Here is a 22,782-nt window from a genome sequence, read left to right as displayed (position 1 = left end):
GAAAATATGGATATGACGAATACAGAAAAACAGATTTATATGTTCTAATGCAGAATGAAATAAGCAAAACCAAGAAAATAATATATACAATAGCTACAATAATGAAAACAGTAAGAACAATCACAAATTGATCAAGAGTGAATGTTGCAGAATTAAAAAGAGCAATCACACTCCAAAGAAGAACTACAAGACATTCCCATTCCCCTCATTTGCATAGGTGAGAAGTCTATGATCTAATATAGCAAAGTATTTTTAGACTTTCTCAGTGTACTTATCACTCACATTGTCAGGCTGAATCCTTTAAGGGCAAGACTACTGTTACCTTCAAAGATTGTGGAGCAACTCTGAAGATCTGTGTGGGCACCCTCTTTCTAACCAACAACCGTCCTACCTTCTGAGGTGCTTTCCATTAACAACTGCTCAGGCAATTAACTAAGATCTTTATGAAGATGGTATGCCAAGAGCAGAAACTACAGATGTCTCCTTCCCAATATAGGGTCATGTTTAAGGTCTTTGGGGAGAGTAGGCTCAAATGTAAGACCCAAAAAGAATGAGCAGACATTATGTCAAAGAGAAAACTCCACAGTTTCAGTTTATTGGAAATCCTTTGCTTTACTTCATTTCTGGTATTCCTCTTTGGGGCAAGGGATCATAATCCTTGAAGCTACTTCTTCCTTCTTATCTTTCTGTATCCACCTATGTTTGTCCATGTTTGTTCTTGGTTTGATCTTGGTGTGCTCTTGACTGGATGCGTTCTCTACTACTGGTCCTTTTACTCTGGTGACATCATAAATGTTGAGGGATGGCATGGGGAGAGAATTTCTTCCCTCTAAAACCCCATCAATTCCCTTTCAGAAATCTGAATCTGAAGTCTTTCACTACTAGACTGGTCAACCACTTCAGAACTGGACTGCCTGTGTAAAAATTAAATTATATTTTTATGAGGTTTATTAAAGATTTTTAGAAATCAAGGAAATAAGAAAATACAAAATAAGAAAAGCACGTGCCTAGGGCTGATTAGCCCATTCACAATTCATTTACTACATCTTGCATGCCGAGTAGAGAGACTAGTGTGCTTAGAAGCAGAAGAAGAGAGAGCTTGGGAGGCAGAGAGCCCTTTAAATACTAAATTGTGTTCTTGTACTCAGTTGAAGACTCAGATGAGATTATAGGAAGGTCTGGGAAGTACCAAGGACTTCTGAGGATTGAAGTCCAGGGTTCAAAATCTCCATTTTATACCTGCTCTTTTTACATACAGCCTAAGAGAAGTTGACTTGATCTTATTAATTCATCTTCCTGTGTGAAATCATCTGCCTTTCATCTAATGGACACAAGTCTTATAATCTTTTCAAACTGATTAAGGATTTGTCCATACATTTTGAGGAAGTTATAGGAACATTTCTCAGAATCTAGTTTATTTTTTGATTGATTCAATTAACATATCTAAGTTGTCTATGATTACATTAATTAAAGGTAGAGTGGAAACCCCATCATTATAGATGGATAGAGAGTTTAAGGTTCCATTGGTATCCTTATGATGTAAAGAAAATATGAGGGTCTATGAGAAATTTAGAGGAGAACATGGAAGAAATAGGCAAAGGTTGTTGGGTGGAAATTTGAATTGTTGGAGAGATTATCCAGAATTATGGAGAGAATGTCTACAGATCCATTTGTATTAGAAAAATATGAGACATTTATGTAGTATTGCCTCAAGTTTTGTGAAGTACTTTACATATATTATCTAATGTAATCCTCACACACAACCTGTCTTTCAGGTAGATACTTTAGTTATTAATCTCATTTTATAAATGAGGAAATTGAGGCTTAGAAAAGGTAAGTGACTCATCCAGAAGGACATATTTAGAAAGTGTCAAAGTTGAAATCTGAACTTAGGTTTTTCTAGCTCTGAGGTCAGTGATCTGGTTATCTTGTGAACTCATGCAAATGTTCTCAGTTGCCTTGTAAGAAACTGAGACTAAAAAGGCTGGAAATATAGAAGTTTAATATATTTGATCAATACTACAGAGAAGACGTAGGCAACTAGATGGTTAAGATAAAGCACTGGGTTTGGACTTGGGAGGCCTCATCATCAGAATTCAAATTTTCATTTTAGGTGCATCGAGATTAGAGTTAGTTGGAGGAGCCAGTCCCAAACTGGGAAGAATGGGTGTTAATTTCTCAGTGACAGACCTCTAGCCAGGAGTCCAGAAGAACTTTGTGAGAGAGCAAGGGTATAGAACTTAGCAATAGCTAAGTTCAGTCAATTCAGGAACACAATAAAGAAATTCCATAAAAGATCCAAAATTGCTTTTGCAAGTTGTGCTTTCCTGGGAAATACTGGAGAAGTAGAGTAGAAAATGACTAGGCAGAACAGGTTTTTATTGAGCAAATAGCCACTTTCTATAATTTTATATTGCTTTGAATTGTATTCTATATTGCTGTGAAAAGTATTGCATATTAAGAATTAGCTGTAAAGCTATATTTAAAAAATAGTACATTGGTTAAGAAGGACAAGGCAATGTCCTTCAATTTTCTACAAAGGCCAGATACCTAAAGGGAGAAAAGTTGCTCAATGAACTGCAAGAACCAGAGAGTCACTGATTAAAGGGAACTTATATCAAAACAGTAAGTATTCTTATACCAAAAGTGCAGACCATGCATATTGCAAATGCAATATTTCAAGGAGTTCTAGTGTATAGGATTCAGTACTATGGCTATGCCACAGGAATCACCAATGACAGGTCACCCTTTGTAACTGATTCATTAACTATTTTTTTTTTCTTTATTCTTGATCTGACTTTCACCCATGCCTGGATAGCTCTCCCTCCTCAACTCTGACTACTGTCTTTCCTGGTTATCTTTTAAGTCTCAACAAAAATCTCACTTTCTATAGGAAGCTTTTCCCAATCCCCATTAATTCTAGTGAGGTTGCTCTCTTAATTATTTCCTATTTATTTGGTATATAGCTTGTTTGTATATATTTGTTTATGTGTAGTCTCCCAATTAGATTGTGAACTCCTTGAGGGCAGGTATTATAGTGGATTAACCAGTTGATTGCTTGGTGAAATGGGTATCATACTTGTATTTATCTCCTAGGTTTGATCCGAGGATCAAATGAGATAATATTTGTAAAGTACTTAGCACAGCACTGACATAATAGGAATTTATCATATGCTCCTTTTCCTTATTTTTCCATCCTGTTTTGACAGTGTAATGGAAAGAGTATTATACTAGCATTCAGAAGACCTGAGTTTTAGTTTCAATTTGATCATTTTGGTTGCTGTATGATCTTACACAAGTTATGTGATTGTCTGAGTTTCATATACTTCATCTGTTAAATGAATACAGAATTGCCCTATTAATCTAATGGGATTTTTGTGAATAATAATGTGATAATGAATGTGAAAACCAAAATGGCCAATAAAAATGTAAAAGTGATGATAATTGTTTTAGAAAAAGCAAAAATGATTGGATTTCATGTTGTAGTACTGATTTCAGTTCATTAAATCCTCCTAGGAAAAGGCTAACTGGTTGGCCTATGAAATAGTAAATCCAAAGCTCACCTGGAAGAAACTACTAGAATGACAGATATTGTGCTTGGAAGGATAAACAACTTCGTGAGGGCTAGGCTTATAACTACAAACAAACAACATAATAACAATCGTCATACTGGATCTTCACTTAAGATTAGGTAGGAAATTTAGAGGTTTTGCATCCAAAGTTTTATATGTGGCCTCTGTGTACACGTTGACCGTGGTCAGGACATGATATGCATAGGCAGCCTCCCATCTAGGAAGCATAGATTACATTCCCAATTCTCTCTCCCCTCCAACCTAGCTGAAACCACGAAACCTAAAGAACAGAGAATCCAACTCAGAGTTTCAGTGGCATAAGATGACCAAGTTTCTTTAGAAGTCCTGAAGGAAGGAATTTAAGATACAGATGTAGAAGACTCAGTCCTTTAAAAAGACAATGGACATCTACTCTTTTGGCCCTGAGAGAATGAAAATACAATAGAGACAAAGGCAGAGATACAGTGAGGTGAAGAGAGTAGATCAGGGACCCACTCTGGATTAAAGGAGGCGAATTCATCTGCTAAGAATAGGAATGGGGCAAGATTAAGGGCTCTAGGAAAGAAAAGGTTTAGAAAAGCTGCTTAGAGTAGTGCTTCTGGGAATTTATAAAAAGCTGGACTGATGATAGGATTGTTGAGAAGCAATGAGACTGAACCCATTTGAAGTCAGATAGCATGAATTTATCATGGGCTGAATCAGCCTATTCCTTCATCTTTCTCCAGCAGTACTCTGAAGCTTGAGTGTAGGAACAAATAAATGGAAAGGATGATTAGGAAATGGTTTGGCAGCCATAGTAGAAGTTCATAGGAATATAGGAACCTAAGGTGGGGAAAAAGGCATCATTGAAGTAGCTCAGAAGTTGGTAGTATTTAAGTCATTTTCCAGTCATGTCTGATTCTTCATGACTCATTTGGAGTCAGCAAAGATGCTGGAGTGAATTGCCATTTCCTTTTCCAGCCATTTGCCAGATGAAGAAACTGAAGCAAACAGTGTTAAGTGACTTGCTCAGGGTCACCAAGGTAGGAAGTGTATGAGACCAGATTTGAACTCAGGAAGATGAGTCTTCTTGATTCCAAGTCTTGTGCTCTTTCCACTGTGCCATCTAGCTCCCCAAAGAATAGGGGGAAATGAAGTACTATGGAACTTGGAGATAAAAATAGAATACAGGTAGACTGAGTTGAGTAGGGTGGCCTCCCTTGGGTTATTCTTATGTCACCAGGACTTCAGGAAACAGATGAATTGAGTGGAGGCTGTAATTGTTGAAACTTTCACATGAGTATTTAAGAGAGGCAGAAGGGAAAGGGCACTGGAGTCTCTTGCCTTAAACTGGTTTGTACCTACATGTGTGGTGACAAGGAGAAGTGCAAATGAGAAATCACTTGAGTTCAGGCAGTATGATGCAGCTACTAGAAGGAAAAGCCAAAATCTTGGATATCCTCCTTTTGTTTAGTCTTTGTGGTGCCAGGGTCTTGGGAATGGTGTGGTATTCATGGGAGTCTGATTAATGTGGGAAAGAGGATTGTGCTGTTCAAGACCATCATGCATTTTGGACTGGGATTAGGTGAATAAATGATGATGATGAGCAGGTAGGTGATACCATAGATATAACACTGGCTCTGGAGTCAGTAGGACCTGAGTTCAAATCCAATCTGTGTGACCCTGAACAAGTCATTTAACCCTATTTGCCTCAGTTGCTTCATTTATAAACTGAGCTGGAGAAGGAAATGGCAAACCACTCCAGTATCTTTGCCAAGAAAACCCCAAAAAGGTCACATGAAATAATAATGCTGGATCTACTAATGAGTGATGGTTATATAAAGCTTTATGCTTTAGAAGTATTTTGTTTAAAGCATGTCATTTGATAATCACAATATCTATGAGTTAGGGAGTATAAAGGCTATTATCCCCATTTTATACATGTGGAAACTGAGGCTCAAAGAAGTGACATTCCAATACTGGAGCTAAATTTATGTTTAGTTATCTATGTTTTCCTTTGGTAATAATTTATTTATACCCAAAGATATTTTATTTTTCTTTCTTTTTTTTTTTAAACCCTTACCTTCCATCTTGGAGTCAATACTGTGTTTTGGCTCCAAGGCAGAAGAGTGGTAAGGGCTAGACAATAGGGGTCAAGTGACTTGCCCAGGGTCACACAGCTGGGAAGTATCTGAGGCCATATTTGAACCCAGGACCTCCTGTTTCTAGGCCTGACTCTCAATCCACTGAGGTACCCAGCTGCCCCCTGATATTTTATTTTTCCATTTGCATGTAATAACATTTTTCAACATATGTTTTCCAAAATTATAAGATCCAAGTTGTCTCCCTTTCTCCCTTCTCTCCCACCTCTCAGAGATGATAAACAATTTGATCTGGATTACACACATATAATCATGCAAAACATGCTTCAATATTGGTCATTTTTGTAAGAGAATCCTCATGTAAAACCAACCCCCCCCCAAATAAAACCATAAATTAACTAATGTGAAAGATAGTATGCTTTGATCTGCATCTGTCAGTCACACACACAAAATTTTTTTTTTAATTTCATTTTACTCAGGCTGGACCAAGTGATTTCATTTGTGTGGGTTGCCCCCAGGGTGGAAACTCCCTTCACCCAGGCTGATCAGTCCTTGGTCGTGAACTGTAATGTAGTCTCAGAGTAGAGCCTGGGGATCTATGAGATTAAATGAATGTCCAAGGACACCAAAATTATAAGGATTAGAGGCAGCACTTGACCATGATTAAAAGGCTGGTTATCTCAATCTGTCACATAAGGTTGCCTTTCACTTTTTATTTTTACTTTTAAACCTGTACCTTCTCTTAGAATGGATACTAAATATCAGTTCCAAGGCAGAAGATTTGTAAGGGCTTGGCAATTGGGGTTGAGGCTTGTCACACAGCTAGGAAGTGTCTAAAGTCACATTTGAATACAGATTCTTCCAGCTCCAGATCTGGCACTCTATCCACTGTGCTACTACTTAGCTGCCCCCTTTTACCTTTTTTTCTTGACAGACATTTATGAGAAAGAATGGGAGGGATAGCTAAATTGGTTATATGCTTTTAGGGATCAAGCCACCTTACTCTGACTAACATTGTAACAAATATAGGTTAAAACAATACTCTAGTAGCCAAGATGTTTACATAATGTTGCAGCCCAGTTAATATTCTTTGTTGAATTCTGCCATCTGCTTTTTTTTTTAACCTTATCTTCTGACTTAGTATCTATTGATTCTAAGACAAAGAGTCGCAAGGTTAAATGACTTGCTCAAGTTCACATAGCTAGGAAATATCTGAGGCCAGATTGGAACCTATGACCTCCTGTCTCTAGGCTCTCCATCCATTGTGCTTCCTAGCTACCCCATTTGCTTTTTTTTTTCTTTTTAAACCCTTACCTTCTGTCTTAAAATCATTACTGTTTATTGGTTCCAAGGCATAAGAGTGCTAAGGTCTAGGCAAAGGGGGTTAAAGTGACTTGCCCAGGGTCACACAGCTGGGAAGTGTCTGAGGCCAGATTTTAAACTAGGACTATCCCCTCCCCCCCCTGCCCCAACTCTAGGACTGGCTCTCAATTTGCTTTTGAAGTTTGTTATACTAGGGGAAAGGGAAGTATAGGGGAAATTCCTTCAGTTGCAGAAGAGCTAACAGGCTCTTTGATGACCATAGCTGTGTCTTTGTATTCTATCTGTATCCCTGACCCCAGCCCACTTTGTACATCAGAGGTGTTCAAGATAAGATTATTGAACCAAATTGAGTAAGCTGAATGTGTGTGTGTGAGTGAGTGAGTGTGACAGAAGAGAAGAGGGTAAAGAAAAGGAAGGGAATATAATATAATGTTGACCTAGGTTCATCCTTGCTTTTTATTTTTTGCCTTACTAAGTCACAGAAGTCTTTACCAGAGTTGAAAGGGACCTTAGTGACCATCTAGTCTAACTCCTAATCTAAAAGAAAGACCCCATGGCATATATTGTAATTGGTCATATAATTTTTGCTTGTTTAAAAGTAATTCTAGGGGGGCAGGTAGGTGGCTCTTTGGATAGAACCAGGTCTGGACTCTGGAGGACCTGGGTTTCAAGTTTGACCTCAGACACTTTGTAGCTGTGTGATGCTGTGCATTTTCTGCTCTTCTGCCTTGGAATGGATACTTGGTATTGATTCTAAGACAGAAGGTAAAGGTTAAAGAAAAAAGTAATTCTTCTGTCCTAAAGATATGCAAATGGGATTTTACTTTTTCCTTTCCTCCCTTCTTTTGCCTCTTCTCTTCCAAAGGAACCATTTCCAGGGAGCTTATTCTTCTTGAGTGGACCTAATGTTAACTCTGTGTTTTCTCTTGGCAGATTTTCCCACATCTTAATAATAACCATTCTTCCCAAACTCTCACAAGGGGCATTATTGAATCCTCAAAACCAGATTAATTTGCATAAGCAATGAATGAAAAATAAAGAGCAAGTTGCCCTGAGGAGAGAGATGGGAGGCAGCATGTGCCAGGCAAGACAAACCACCACCACAACTACCTTGACCATCATTTCTCCTTGGACTCTGATGGAGACAACCCAGGATTGTGAATTCAAGAACCTTGGGAATAGCACTAGATCTGCTTTCAGTTCAGCTTCCACAGCCATTGTTGAGGGGAGAATTCATTTTATAAAAGGGATCACCCTTCTCATCACTTCCAGCAACAACTGCTAACTAGATCACCAACAGGGAGATTGCCCAAGAACTCTGGCAGCACTTACTATATATCAGTCCTGTTTCCAAGCCCAGTCCTCATCTCCTATGGAGAAGGAGTCAGCCAATATCTACTAACGGCCATTCATACCTGTAAGTCTGTCTTTGTGAACTATCAAGATACTCCCAGGAAAAGAAAAGCAGTGGCTGTGTGTACCAGGCAGATCAAATCTACTATTGCCACTGTCTTCCTTTAGATGCTGATGGAGAGAGCTCAGGACTCTGAACTTGAGAAGAGCAGAGCGTCCAGCCTAGTGGCAAATGGTTCCCCATCAAAAATGGACATAATTATCAGAGTGGAAAAGACATTAATGAAGAGGCATCACCATATGTTTTGTTGCTGTCGCTTCCGGACTATGAGAGACTTTTCTATCTGACTTGATGCTGAAACATTCACAGGGATTATCTCTTCCCTCAGTAAACTCCTTGAAAGCCAGAACTGTTAATTTGAGTGATTAGTAAATGTTTCATCCATTCTTTCCTTTTCAGTCTATATTGTATAGTACTGAATAACATTTTTGTGTATTGAGAACATTAGGCATAGAATCAGAAGAGCTGGGTTTGAATTGTGGCTTTTGCTAATAATAACAGCAGCAGTTTGCATCTCTATAGACTTTAAAGGGAGAAAAAAGCTCTACAAGCACTTTCTTGATGACCTTAAACCTCAGTTTCCTCATCTGTAAAATAAGGCTGGAACAGATAGTATCTGAGGCCTTTTCTAGTTCTAGGTCTATGATCTTATGATTTTATAGCCCTCTCATTTGATCTTCTCAATAACTTTGTTAAGCAGGTGCTATTATTAGCCCCTCTTCTCCATTCACAGATAAGAAACCTGAGTCTTAGAGACTAATTTTTCTACCTAGAGTCAACAAAGCTAGAGAGTGTCTGAGGTAGGATATAAGCTGGAAATGTACTCTCTCCCTCCCTCCCATCTTTTTCCTTCCTTCCTTCCTTCCTTCCTTCCTTCCTTCCTTCCTTCCTTCCTTCCTTCCTTCCTTCCTTCCTTCCTTCCTTCCTTCCTTCCTTCCTTCCTTCCTTCCTTCCTTCCTTCCTTCCTTCCTCTGTAAAATGAGGTAGAGAAGGAAATAGCAAACCACTTTGACAAGAAAACACCAAATGCAATCACAATTAGTCAAACAGACTGAAACAACTGAAGAACAACATATATACATATATAGGTGTATATACATATACACATATAGATATACATACATGTATATCTATATAAACTATATACCCAGTGCATATCAAGCACTCAATAGCCAGTCACTGTACTAGGCACTAGGGATACAAGAAACAAGAATGAAATAGTCCCTACTTGCAAAGAACTTACTTTCTAGTGGAGGAAACAAGTAAACATAAAAATATATAAAGCATGAACATAAAGTTAATAGATACAAATGCATGCAAAGTAATTTTAAAAAAGGTAGTTTGGGAGGGAGAACACTAAAATTTGAGGCTTCATGCAGAAAATCATTCTTGAGTGTAAGCTTAAAGTGAGAGAAAAACTCTAATAGACATAAAGAGGGAGAGCATTTGCATAGAGAATGGTACGTTCAAAGGTCTTCCACTCACTTTACCATACTGACTTTTGCTAGCAGTGTAACTTTGGGCAAGTTTATTACTTTCCTGGGCTTTTGTTTCCTTACCTGTAAAATGAGTAGATGGTCGGTAAAGCTTCTTTCAGCTCTAACATTCTTTGAGCCCAGAATCATATATCACATTGGAATAGTAACCAAAAAGCAAAAATTTTGTCTTCAGGTTCTTTGACAAATGACCATCCAATCTTTCTGCTTAGAGACCTTTAAAGATGAGGGGATTGTTACTATCTACCAGGTGGCCACTGCCACTATTGGATGGATCTCAGTTAGCAAATTCTCACATCAAGGCTAAATTTCTCTCTCTTTTCCATGTCCAATCCATTTGTCTTAGCTATGTAAGAACAAGCAGAATGAGTCTAGTTTTTCTTCCACATTATGACACTGAAGATGACAATCACATCTCCTTTTAGCTAAACACCCCAAGTTCTTTATATAGATCAAGTGATACTAAGTAAAGACATCAACACACTGAATTATGTTCAAAGGAGGATGACCAAGATGGTGAAGGGCCTCAAAACTCCCCTGAGCATGATTCAGTGTGTTGGTATCTTTATAAAAACATTATCCTGGATATTGAGTACAATATCCAGATATGGTATGACAAGGCAGGGTATAGTGGGACCTACCTAGTTCTAAACACTGTGCTTTTATTTATGCAACCCAGATCGCACAAACTTTTTTGGCAGCAATGTAATTCAACTGCCTCACTTTGAGCTTTTGTTAAGACATAATAATCCCCAAGTCTTTCCTTCCATGAACTGTCATTAAACCAGCTCTCCTCTATCCTACTGAAGGATCCAGCTCCAAGGAAAAATGTGACAGTTGGTTGCAAGTTAATAGAAAACAACAAAAAAAATCTACTAGAAGAATCATAGCTGGAAGGAACCATAGAATTTTCTAATATAACTCCTTCATTTTTCAGATGAAGAAATTGAGGCATAGAAGCATTAAGTGATTTGCCCCAAATCCCATAGCTAAGAGGAGGGGTAGTTGGAAGTTGAACTGAGGTCCTCTGACTCCAAACCAGAGCATTTTCTATTACACCACACTTCCCCCTACAGATAGTAAGCAGAATATCAATAAAAGCCCTCTATCCTTTCTGGAATTTCCCTTGTTTTGTTTGGTTAATAACACCTGCTTGAAAACATTCATTGGCAAGACAGAAACTTATTAGCTTTCAAGGCCCTCCATAAATTGGCTTCAGCACAATTATTTAGCCTTATTTCACAATACTTTTCATGCATGTTTACATTGGATTATCTTTATTCTTCCCAAACCTTATTCTGCTCTTTCCAACATGTAGGCATTCCAGCCTTCATTTCTATGATGTACATTTCTTCCTCCCACACCCACTCCTTTCTCTACTAATGTCCTTCCGTTCCTTCTCAGTTCAGACCTGCTTAGGGACTACTTCCTTATTACAATTTTCCCTGATCCCTTCAGCTAGAAGTGACTCTCTTCCCTTCTTGGATCTCTTAGGCCAGACCTCCTCAATGTGTTGATCATCTTCTAATGCTTGCTAGAGTTATTGGCTTACCTATTTACCCTCCCAAGTCTACTGTGAGCTCTTGGAGATTAAGAGCCCTGCAAAAAGTAAACATTTCTTTAATTAGAGTATAGGGGTAGCTAAGAAGCTCAATGGATAGGCCAGACCTGGAGATGGGAGGTCCTTGGTTCAAATTTGGCCTCCAACACTCTTTAGCTGTGTGAGCCTGGGCAAATCACTTAACTTCAATTTCCTAGCTTTTATTGCTCGGCTGCCTTGGAACTGACACTTAGTATCTATTCTAAGACAGAAGGTATAGGTTTACAAAATATCAGATTGTAAACTCTTTAGCCCAGAAGTCTCCTACCCTAAAAAAAAAAAAAAAACCTGTCTTTCTTTTTGAAAGATTCATTCAATGGATTAGCATTCTACATAGCCAACACAAAATGAAGTCAGCAATCTGCGCACAAGAGGAATTCCAAAGCAGAAGAATGATGTCTCATTAAGATTTACTTTTAAACCTGAAGGCTCCTGTTAGCCTCTTAGAGAAATGGCAAGATCCATTTTCTCTGAGCCTCCTATTCTAGCCTCTGGCACATCCTAGTTACATAATAATACAAATAAAGAACTGCTTACCTTGAGATTGCATCCCATATGGACTGTATTAGAAAGCATTCAAGGACCTGGAATTAATTTCAAAAAGATATGAAACAAATGATAAGCAGCATCTCATTTCATATTCCATAAACCTGCTTTTGAATAGCACATCACACAGCCTCTCTTCTACTCCTCTCCCACCCATACTGCATGTTTGTTTTAATACTGCTCATCTGTTTGCACTAATACTATGTTTTTCTTTCCAAAGATTTGTCCATCTGATTGTATTTTCCTTTGAACAAAAGAGCAAAGGACTGCAATGAACCTACCTTCTGGGACTGTAAACAGGTCAGCATGGCCCATGGGCTATGATTTATGATTTCTTCTCTATACCATGCAGATTGAAATAAATGCATATTCTTTGTATTTGAACCATCAAGCATATTACCAAGTGCCTACTATGTACCAGACAATGGAGATACAAAGACAAAAATGAAACAGTTCCTGATGTCATAATCATGATCATTATCATTATTAGCATTTGTGGAGCACTTTAAGGCTTGTGCAAATATCTTCTTTTTATCACCATAGCATTCTTGTAAGATAATTACTGTTATGATTCTCAATTTTATAGAAGAAAATGAGAAAGACAGGTTAAATGACTTGCTCAGGGTCAAACAGTCATTAAGTGTTTGAGGCTAGATTTGAACTTGGGTTTTTCCTGACTCCAGGGGTCTTGAGTTCAATCTATGGTGGTCTCTATTTACTCCCAAGGAGTTAACCCATCAAGCTATTGTGTATCAGGGAGCATATTATGTTCTATTATACCTGTTGCATATATGTGTAATATATATTATACACACACATATCTATATATATATATAAATATATATACCAAACAAACATAAGTAGAAGGTGCTTTTTATGAATATGATACAAAATAACTTAAATTTCAACATCCCTTTAAAGTTTATGAAACATTTTATTCACAATAATTTTGAAAGATATATAGTTCAAATATTATTATCTATGTGTTTCCAGGTGGGATAAAGCCTTTCTGAGGTTCAAAGAGACAAAAGGGTTTAACCCTTAGAGCATGTGGTAAAACTGGACTTTTAACCTGCCTTTTGTTCATCCTTTTTCTCCTCCCCCACCAAGCTTTTGCCCTTAAACTATGTTGGTTTTCAGAATTAGCTGTCACTTTAATGAAACTGCTCTTTCAGAAATCAACAGAGACCTCCAAGTCAAGCTTTTGCTCTTTGAATGATGCTTTATTTGATACCAGATAGGAGCACCCTTGCTTTCCTTTCTCTCCTCCTTTGGATTTTGTGATTCTTTGCCTAAATCTATCTCTACTACTGGCTTTCCCCTCAATCATCCCATTCTATAAACAAAATTGCACTCTCAAAGTTCTATCTTTAGACCTCTGAACTCTTTACACTTTCTCCCTCAGAGGTGTTACTCCCTTGATTTCAGCTACCATCTTTATAAGAATGTCTCCTAACTTTTCTCTGAAATTCCAATTCACATTTCCAAATGCTCACTAATTAGCTATATGTTAACAATCCAGACACCTCAAAGCCAGGATGTCCAAATACAAATTTGTTATCTTCCTCGCTTCCTCCCAGTTTTTCACCTTGACTTTTCCTATTTCAATCAATAGCCTCATGACTCTCCTAGTAATCTAGGCTTGAAATGTTGGAGTTATCTTTAATTCCTCCTTGTCCCTCACCTCTAACACTTAATCAGTTTTCCTTAGCTCTCAAATTTATCCCTTACTTTCCATTTCCATTACTCTAGTCCAGACCCTTTTTGCTTTCTTACTTCAACTATTGTAGTCATTTCCTAATTAACCTCCCACTTCCAAACCATGCTGCCAGAGCAATCTTCATAATTAATATCTTTCTCTGATCATATTATTTCATTACTAAACAGGTTCCAGTGTTGTCAGGATGAATTCCAGGCTTCTTGGACTGATATTCTAGATTCTTTACAACTTACCCCAACGTACCCATTCAGCCTTTTCTCTCACTCTAACTATTCATGTGCTCACTATATTAGTCCAACAGAGTTACTCACCATTCTCCACATGGGCACTGTGTTTCTTCTACTTTCTTTTTTCATTCCATTACTTGCCTTTACACAGATTTTCTCTCCACCTGTCAAAGTCCTATCTATCCTTTAAAGTTCAGCTGATATACCACTTACTTTATTCCCTTGGCATTCAATATTTTCTGAGCCCTTACTATGTGAAGAGTATTGTACTAAGAAATAACAAGATGTGATCCCTAAAAAAATGGACATTTTTGAGGCATTCCTAGATTATACCAGCAAGATATATTTTCTGAACCTTTTTAGAATATTGTCTTTATCTCTCTTGTGTAACTGCTTTCACTCTAATTTATGTTAAATGAAGCACTATGTAATGGAAAGAATTGAGTCAAGAGATATAAATTTGAATCCTGGCTCCATCACTTCCTAGATATTTGTCTAGGGTAGGCAAAATTTTTTTTCAAATCTTTCATCATTATTACATTGCTATTACTGTGCAGAATGATTTCCCAATTCTTATCAACTCACTTTGAATCAGTTCATATATGTCTTACAATGTTTTTCTGAACCATCCCACCTTGTCATTTCATATAAAACAATATTATTCCAACACAATCATCTGCCTCAACTTGTCCAGCCATGCATTCCCTCAAATTCTAATTCTTTGCCATAACTAAAAGAGCTGCTATAAATATTTTGTCCATATGAATCTTTTTTTTTTTTAACATTTCCTTTGATCTTTTTAGGATACAGACATAGTATTTGCTGGAACCAAAGGGAATAAACAGTTTCATAGCCCTTTGAGAATAATTCCAAATTGTTGTCCAGAATGGTTGGACCAATTCACAACTCTATAAATAATTTATTTATGTATATATTTGCCCTCATGCCTTCCAGCATTTGACATTTCTGAAAGGTGTGAGGTGGTACCTTAAAGTTGTTTTGATTTTCCTTTCTCTAATTGGTAGTGACTTAGAATATTTTTTTCATTTTTTTCATGTAACTATAGATAGCTTTGATTTCTTTTTCTGAAAACTGCCTGCTCATACTTTTTGATTATTTATTAATTGGGAAATGGCTCTTATTCTTTCTAAATTTGACTCAGTTCCTTATATATTTGAGAAATGAAACTTTTATCAGAGAAACTTGCTGTAAAATTTTTTGACATTACCTTATTGTCTATGGTACCTTTTAACAAAAATAGTTTCTTTTAGTTAGATGCATTTTTGCTTTTGCTTTTGCTTTGTCTGACATTATGAGCACCACTCCTGCCTTTTTTACTTCTGCTGAAGCCTAATAGATTCTGCTCCAGCCTTTTATTTTATCTTTAGGTGTGTCTTTCTGTTTTAGGTACGTCTCTTATAAATGATATATTGGGGGGCAGCTGGGTAGCTCAGTGGATTGAGAGCTAGGCCTAGAGATGGGAGGTCCTAGGTTCAAATCTGGCCTCAGACACTTCCCAGCTGTGTGACCCTGGGCAAGTCACTTGACCCCCATTGCCTAGCCCTTACCACTCTTCTGCCTTGGAACCAATAAACAGTATTGACTCCAAGATGGAAGGTAAGGGTTCTATTTAAAAAAAAATGATATATTGTTGCATTCTGGTTTCCATTGTGCTATCTGCTTCCAGTTTAGGGATAAATTAATCTTATTTACAGTCACAGTTAAGATTACTAATTATATATTCCTTTCCATTCTATTTTCTTCTGTTAATGAACTCTCTCTTGTTTTATCCTGTTCCTCCTCACAAGCATTTTGCTTCTGACCACTACATCTCCCAAATTTCTATACCCAAAAAGTGTCAGTGTTCTTTCCTCTTTAAGCCAATTATAATGAGAGTAAGATACAAGTATTGCCCATCACCTTCCTCATTCCTTCTCCAAATTAATATCTCTTGCATGCCTTTTTATGTGAGGAAATTTACCTTATTCTACCTCTCTCTCACCTTTTCCCCCAGTGCAACCTTCTTTTTCACCCATTAATTTTTTTTGTCATCCCATCTTAGAGAACTTACTCCAGGCCTTCTGCTATTGTATACTCCTTTTAACTGCCCTAATTACCCTTTTCTTCCTCAGTGACTTGGCCCACACTTTATTTCCTTAACTGGAATGTACAGTATTCTCTTTAGCCTTGATATTCATGTGAGGGAATTATTCTCTTCTCTCAAGATTAATCCTGATGCCATCTCATCCATGAAACTTTCTCTGATTTCCCCCAAATTAAAGTTATTTTGTTCCTTAAATTACTTATAGTATTTTCGCTAGACTAAGTCCCAGTACTTCTGTCACAGTTATTTGTGACCTCCACCTCCCCAAGTATATTATAAAATCGTTGAAAGTAGGGTCTGTGTATATATATTTTTTGCATTTTTAGTACTTAGAATATTATCTTGAAAATACTCAATGCTTAGTAAGTGTATGTTATCTTGAACTGAATTGAAAGTCGAGTGTCTCATCTGAGCAGCTGCTCTCAGTTTTCTGTACAGTAACTTCTATGCCTGTTTCCTGGGTCATTAGTGAAAGCTCTGATTCAGTCATCACGTAAGTATAGTTCAGATTATTTCCCCCTACATGCAGTACCGTACATTTACCCACACTCAATCTCATCTGTCATTTTTCTTCCTACTCATACATCCTTATGAGTTCTTCTTACAATATCCCTATTGGCTTGGCATTTCACCATCCAGAGGAGCTCAGTCATCTGCAAACTTGGAGATGTCACTGCATACTCACTCCTCCAGATCATGTAGAACAATCTTACATAAGACAGGTCCTAATACTGATTCCTTCCATAACCATGACAAACAAATCTCCCCAACCTCATGGTGACTCAATTTTTAAAAAATAGACTTTGGTGTAGAAACTCTTCAAAAGTGTTTTATTCACTAGTAAAGGGTCAATGGTACAACTATCTACAGTTTGAGGACAACTTTGTTTTGAAGGAATTGGAAATGTGAGAATCAAAATCAGAGAGAAGCCTCCAGGGTTGTCAAGATGGCTAATTGGCTTAGGTTTATACTGGAGAGATGGTAAGAATTGAAAGAAGAAATCATAATTTGGAGGTGATGAAGTGAAGCCTCAATGAAATATTTAGAGATCAGAGAACAGAACAGTGGGAATTGAACACTTCAGTTTTGAGGATGGCAGAAGGGCCAGGAAATCCATATTAGCTCATCAGTTTAGGGAATGACTTATGGTATATGAATTTAATGTAATACTATTGTGTCATACGAAATGATTAAGGGGAGGGTTTCAGAGAAATCTGTGGCCACATATATGATTTGATACAGAATGAATGAGATGAACCAGGATAACTTAGACTATACAACCAGGATAATTTATACAATAACAACATTGTAAAGACAAACAATTTTGAAAGATTGAAGAGCTCTGATCAATTCAATGAGGAATTATGATTCCAGAGGATTAATGAGAAAACATCCTGCTTTCCTCCTGACAGAGGTAATGGACTCAAAGTACACAATGAAATATATTTTTGGATACAGAGCAGAGCTTCATTTTTCTTGATTATGCATACTTGCTATAGGATTTTTTTCAGGTGAGATAAAGGTATGAAGAGCAGGAAAATAAATGTTAATTGAAAAAAAAGGAAATTAAATAAAAAATAAAGTTGTACTGAGCCAAGCCAATCAGAAAATGATTATATATCATTTGACATATATGTCAAACTTAGGTAGGCTCTGACAGACTGTCCTTTTATAACATATTTTAAATCTGCAAGCTTATATTTTTTCTACTTCTTGAAGTAGAAAATTTTTCTTAAAAATTTAGATCATGGAAGATTCCTTAGAGATTATGATTGTTGAGCTCAATCCTCTAATTTTAAAGATGAATAAACTAAGAGGTATAAGTAAATAAATGACTTCTTCAAGGTCAAACAGATAAGAAGTGAAATTTGAACTTTTGATTTCATAGCTTTGGAGCTATAGTAGACATTAGAGGTCATGGAGTCCAATCCCTTAATTTTATAAATGAATAAACTGAGGTCCAGGGGCAGGTAGGTAGTCTAGTGGAAACAATGTCAGGCCTGGAGTCAGGAAGACTCACCTTTCTGAATTCAATTCTGGCCACAGGCACTTGTATTAGCTGTGTGACCTTGGGCAAATCACTTAACTCCATTTGCCTCAGTTTCCTCATCTATAAAATGAGTTGGAGAAGGAAATGCCAAACCTCTCCAGTATCTTTGCCATGAAAACCTCAAATGGGTCACGAACAACAGAGACCCAGAGAGGATAAGTTATTTGCTTAAAGTTACATGGACAATAAATGGCAGAATCAAGATTTGAACCCTGATTCCAATGCTTATGATGTTTCTACTGCCCCACAGCTGCTTCCCTCTAGTCCTCTACCACTATGCTATACCACCTTAGATGCTTTTAGATGTTGGGACTGGTATAAAAAGCTTTGTGAGGGGACAGCTGGGTAGCTCAGTGGATTGAGAACCAGGCCTAGAGATGGGAGGTCCTAGGTTCAAATCTGGCCTCAGACACTTCCCAGCTGTGTAACCCTGGGCAAGTCACTTGACCCCCATTGCCTAGCCCTTACCACTCTTCTACTTTGGAGCCATTATACAATATTGACTCCAAGATGGAAGGTAAGGGTTTAAAAAAAAATAAAAAGCTTTGTGAAATTGCAAATAGATGAAATCTACTGGTACCTTCCTCATCTCTATTTAGATTCCTCCCCTCAAAGAATTATACTAATCAGCTATGATTTATCCTCATAGGAATCACGTTTCCTTTCTCCTCAAATGGAATGTTTGCTTAAGCCTGTTGAGAGCCTATCCTATTGTTGATGCTACTAGTCTGCCCAGTATGGAAATGGAATTCAGGCCAAGGCTGTCACAGCCCCTGTTGGAGTCCTTCTTATGAATAGAGACTCCACTTAGAATCTTCCAGTCTTACTGCATAGTGGATATTTATTATGATGGACAGTTTGGGCTAACACTGCACAATTTCATTTGGGATTTCCTCCAGATCTCACTGCAGGCTCCAGTGAAAGACTTAGGTATTTTTTCTTATTTAGTCCTAGACATACCTTGTATTCATTCATACCTCTGTTCTAGGTCTTCCAACCTGAATTGGGAGTGAGGATTTTTCTTCTTAGCAAATTGAAGGTAGATAGAAAGAAGGAGGTTCCATAAGAATCTATTTAGTCTTTCTGCTTTTTATTCTCCAAGTTCTGACATTCTCTTTGTTCCCGGTTTTCTCCCTTGATGTTTAAAGGAGTTCTCATCCATTGTCTTTAAAGTTCCTTACAAGGTGCTTTTCAAGTAGTTTTTAAATTTTAAAGTTTATGTCTATCTCACTTTCTTGACTTCTGTATTTTTTCCAATACTTGCCCTTTAGGGGAAGGGAATCTTAGGGAAGGTCTTCCTTTGAGGAAGTTTGTTTGAAAGTAGCAGAAATGACCATTTTTCTCCTCTATGAAAAGGAACCCAGTATACCTGGGTTTGGGAGAAAACCTTCTGTCTTTCAGAGGCGGTTGTTACCAAAGACCAGGTTATTGGAGGAGGCTGTGGCTACTGAGACCCTGGGAAATTCTGAGGAAATTGGCAACCCTTTGACTAAAAAGCATTTTAATTTGATTCAATTCAATAAAATTTTATTAATCTACTGTTTGGTCCTGGGAATTCAAATTTAGTACAAAAAATTAGTACAAATTTAGTAGCTAGCCTGGTGCAAATAGCTGAAGCCACAGGGGCTGACAATCTTTGCTAATTCCCATCCTGTACCCACCCATGTGGTTTGCCCTGAGGTCATTGTTCTGGACTTGCTTGTCTCCTCAATAAAGGAACTAGGTTCCTTAGTGCTTCATCTCTACCCCATATTCCTGAGGAACAATTCTATTTTGGGTTCTAGTCTAAGGAGTCCTGATTTAGGGGTTTAAAAAAAGGTACCCAGAATACAACATAATCAGATATAAAACAGGTAGTTTTATTCCCACAAAGAAAAAGAAATGGTGAATGGTACAGAATCAACGGATGGACTGTCATTCAAACTTTGCTGGGACATTTACAACAGGGCTGCTTGCTTGTAAGCTCATTTTACCTCCACTGAGAATAGCCTAGTCCATGACAATTGGAGCTTTTTCTTCTTGCGTTTTCGCTGGGTTTCTTTGGAGGGGTCTTCCCTAAAATTACCTTCCTTAAGGACTGAATAGCTCCCCTCAAGGATGCTTTGAAGTCAGAGGGTGGGGGTGGGGCACTATATGTCTATTCTCACTTCTAGTCCCAAAGGCTGATACTATTTATTGTTTGCTATTACAAAACCAAGGGAATGAGTGGACATTATTCAAAGGGCAGGATGTTGGATCAAAGTCTAGCTAGTTCAGAGGTTCAAAGGAAACAGATCTTTTCAGTGTTGCCTTTTACAACATTTTCCCAAATCTCCTTTGTAGCTGTGAGAGCTTTTTAAAGACCTAAGCTGTTGTAGTTGTTGTTTTTAGGACTGAAATCTTTGGGTTTATTATAATGCATCTAATAATCACATGCTAGACTTTTTTTTTTCATTTTTAACCAGGGTTTTTACAGAATTAATTTTACAAGCATAGATACATACTACAGAATTTCAGGTTTCAATTTGGTTCTCCGATAATTTAAAAATAGTATTATCTTGGCAGGTTGGTAGATAGAGAGATTGTTCTATAATTGATGACCTGAAGTAAAATATATTTGTTCTCCTAAGATACAGCTATTCCACACTTGTATGAAAGGGCAAACTTACCCACTATTTCATGCTTCCAAATTAGTGAAGGGGAAGATGTGAGACTAGAAAACTACTTTCTAAGGCTAAAACGTAGTCAGGAGTCCCCAGGTTATCTTATTTCTTTTCCATTTATCACCAAATTAAAAATTTGGGTTTGTATTTTGCTTAACATTCTCAAAATAGGATACATACTGATTTCTTTACCTGTATATTTTTAAACAAGGATATATTCCTAATGAAAAGGGCACCATTGTCATTAGCTTAAGAGATTGAGTGTAACTTAAATTTGACTTAGCTGGGACTTTTACAAGTGCTTGAATACAGATGCATATGTAGTTTTTTGAAGTTTCTCAAATATGTTGTGCCCTTAAAAGTGACTGCTATTATTTTTTCCTGTGGCCTATGAATAGCTAGGCAGAGGAGGGATATTTCGTTATTATAGTGCAGCTTTCTTTAGATGCTATGAAATATAACTTTGATCTCAGTATATCTCTAACTTTTGAAGGCTGATTAGAATCGATCTTCATCAGGAAGAAGGGTCTTGTAGCTCCACCAAACATGCTTTTATTCCTCTCTAGAGATCTGTGAAGGGAATGGAAAGGTGGGACATTCAATGTTGGTGTTAGCCCCTCTGTGACCCCATTTGGAGTTTTCATGGCAAAAACACTGGAGTGGTCTTTTATTTCCTCATCTAGTTCATTTTACTGATGAGGAAACAAACAAGGTGATGTGATTTGCCTAGGGTTACACATTTAAGTGTTTGAGACCAGACTATACCGGAATGCATATGAATTTCTAATATTAATAGCTCTTTGGCACATAGCTCATATTAATATAGAACTTTTTGGTTAATTTTGCCAAGTGCATTCCTCTCAACAACCCTGTGAGGTAGGTCGGGCAGAGATTATTATTTTCATTTTGCTGATGACGAAAAACTGTTTAAAGAGGTCTAGTCACTTGTCCAAGGTCTCATAATTAGCAAGTGCTGAACTTTTAAACCTTAGGTGTCATATTTGACCCCAAAGGTAAAATTCTTTCTAACAGGAGCATTTCTGGTTTTGTTCAACAACCCCCCCTCCCCTCCGCCCCATATATACACACACCACCATTTCTGTAGAAACTGGGAAGCAGGAGGTGCAGTCAAGAGGTCTTTATGAATGGCAGTTGAAAGGAGGTGGACATTTCTTCACTGAATCTGTGTCCCTTGTTGTCAAGATGACATCTAAAATCGATAATGAAAGGGGAAGGGGTGTGGCGGCAGGGAAGGGCAGTCTGAATAGAGAAGAGAGGGTGACAGTCACTGAAGGTAAGCCCGAGATTTTTCAGGCAGATTTCCACATTCAGTTATCTCAATTTAAGAGCGCCTTTCTTTCACTGTCAAAGACCTTGGTATGAGCAAGGTGTGAATGAATGGGGAGACACTTTCTGCTGTTTGCAGAAAGGAGCTGCAATTAGGGGCAATGGGGATGGTGGTGGTGTCATTGGGGTCTCTAGGATTTGGGATCTTACCCTTGCAGCTGCAGTGATACCCGAATCCTGCTAAGGAGAAGCTGCTTGGGGTAGGACTTTGACTGGCCCTTATGTAAATAAGAGGCGGACCGAGCTGTCCAGACTGGCTCAGTTATGCAAAACGGGAGCTGGGGAGCTTGAGCTGCTTTGGTCGCGCTGCGGATGCGCGAGGATAGGGGGAGGGGGATTGGGGAGGTCTGAAACCGCAGAGGGAGTGCGAATATGTAAATGAGAAGCGCGGGATAGGTGTGGCCTGGCAGAGTAATGCAAATGAAGGGGGAGGTCCCCCTCATGTCTCCGCCTCCCACCCCCGCAGCTGTGGACAGCGGTGCAGAGCGCAGCTGGAGGAGCCACGGCAGCTGGGGGCAGTGACAGCTCCGAGCTCCGCTAGGCTTGGAGGCGGCGGGGCGACAAACCGCACTGAGAGGGAAGGAAGACCGAGCGGCCCCGGCAGTTGCTGTTGCCTCTTTCCCAGACCCTGGTACCTCTCAGCTCTCCCTTGCGCGCAAG

The 22,782-nt window shown here is 38.1% G+C and overlaps 1 long non-coding RNA gene across 1 annotated transcript; it reads right to left on the bottom strand.

Annotated features, from left to right (window-relative positions):
• Positions 1-19,971: 19,971 nt before the first annotated feature.
• LOC103096157 (uncharacterized) lies at positions 19,972-22,106 on the bottom strand. The gene is made up of 2 exons (XR_470267.3): positions 21,867-22,106; positions 19,972-21,345 (listed from the first exon to the last, which is right to left on the bottom strand). It is a non-coding gene; the product is annotated as an uncharacterized LOC103096157 (long non-coding RNA).
• Positions 22,107-22,782: the final 676 nt, after the last annotated feature.

The sequence above is a fragment of the Monodelphis domestica genome, chromosome 7 (assembly GCF_027887165.1).
Source record: "Monodelphis domestica isolate mMonDom1 chromosome 7, mMonDom1.pri, whole genome shotgun sequence".
Taxonomy (NCBI): Eukaryota; Metazoa; Chordata; class Mammalia; order Didelphimorphia; family Didelphidae; genus Monodelphis; species Monodelphis domestica.
This window is presented reverse-complemented; position numbering and strand designations above follow the sequence as displayed.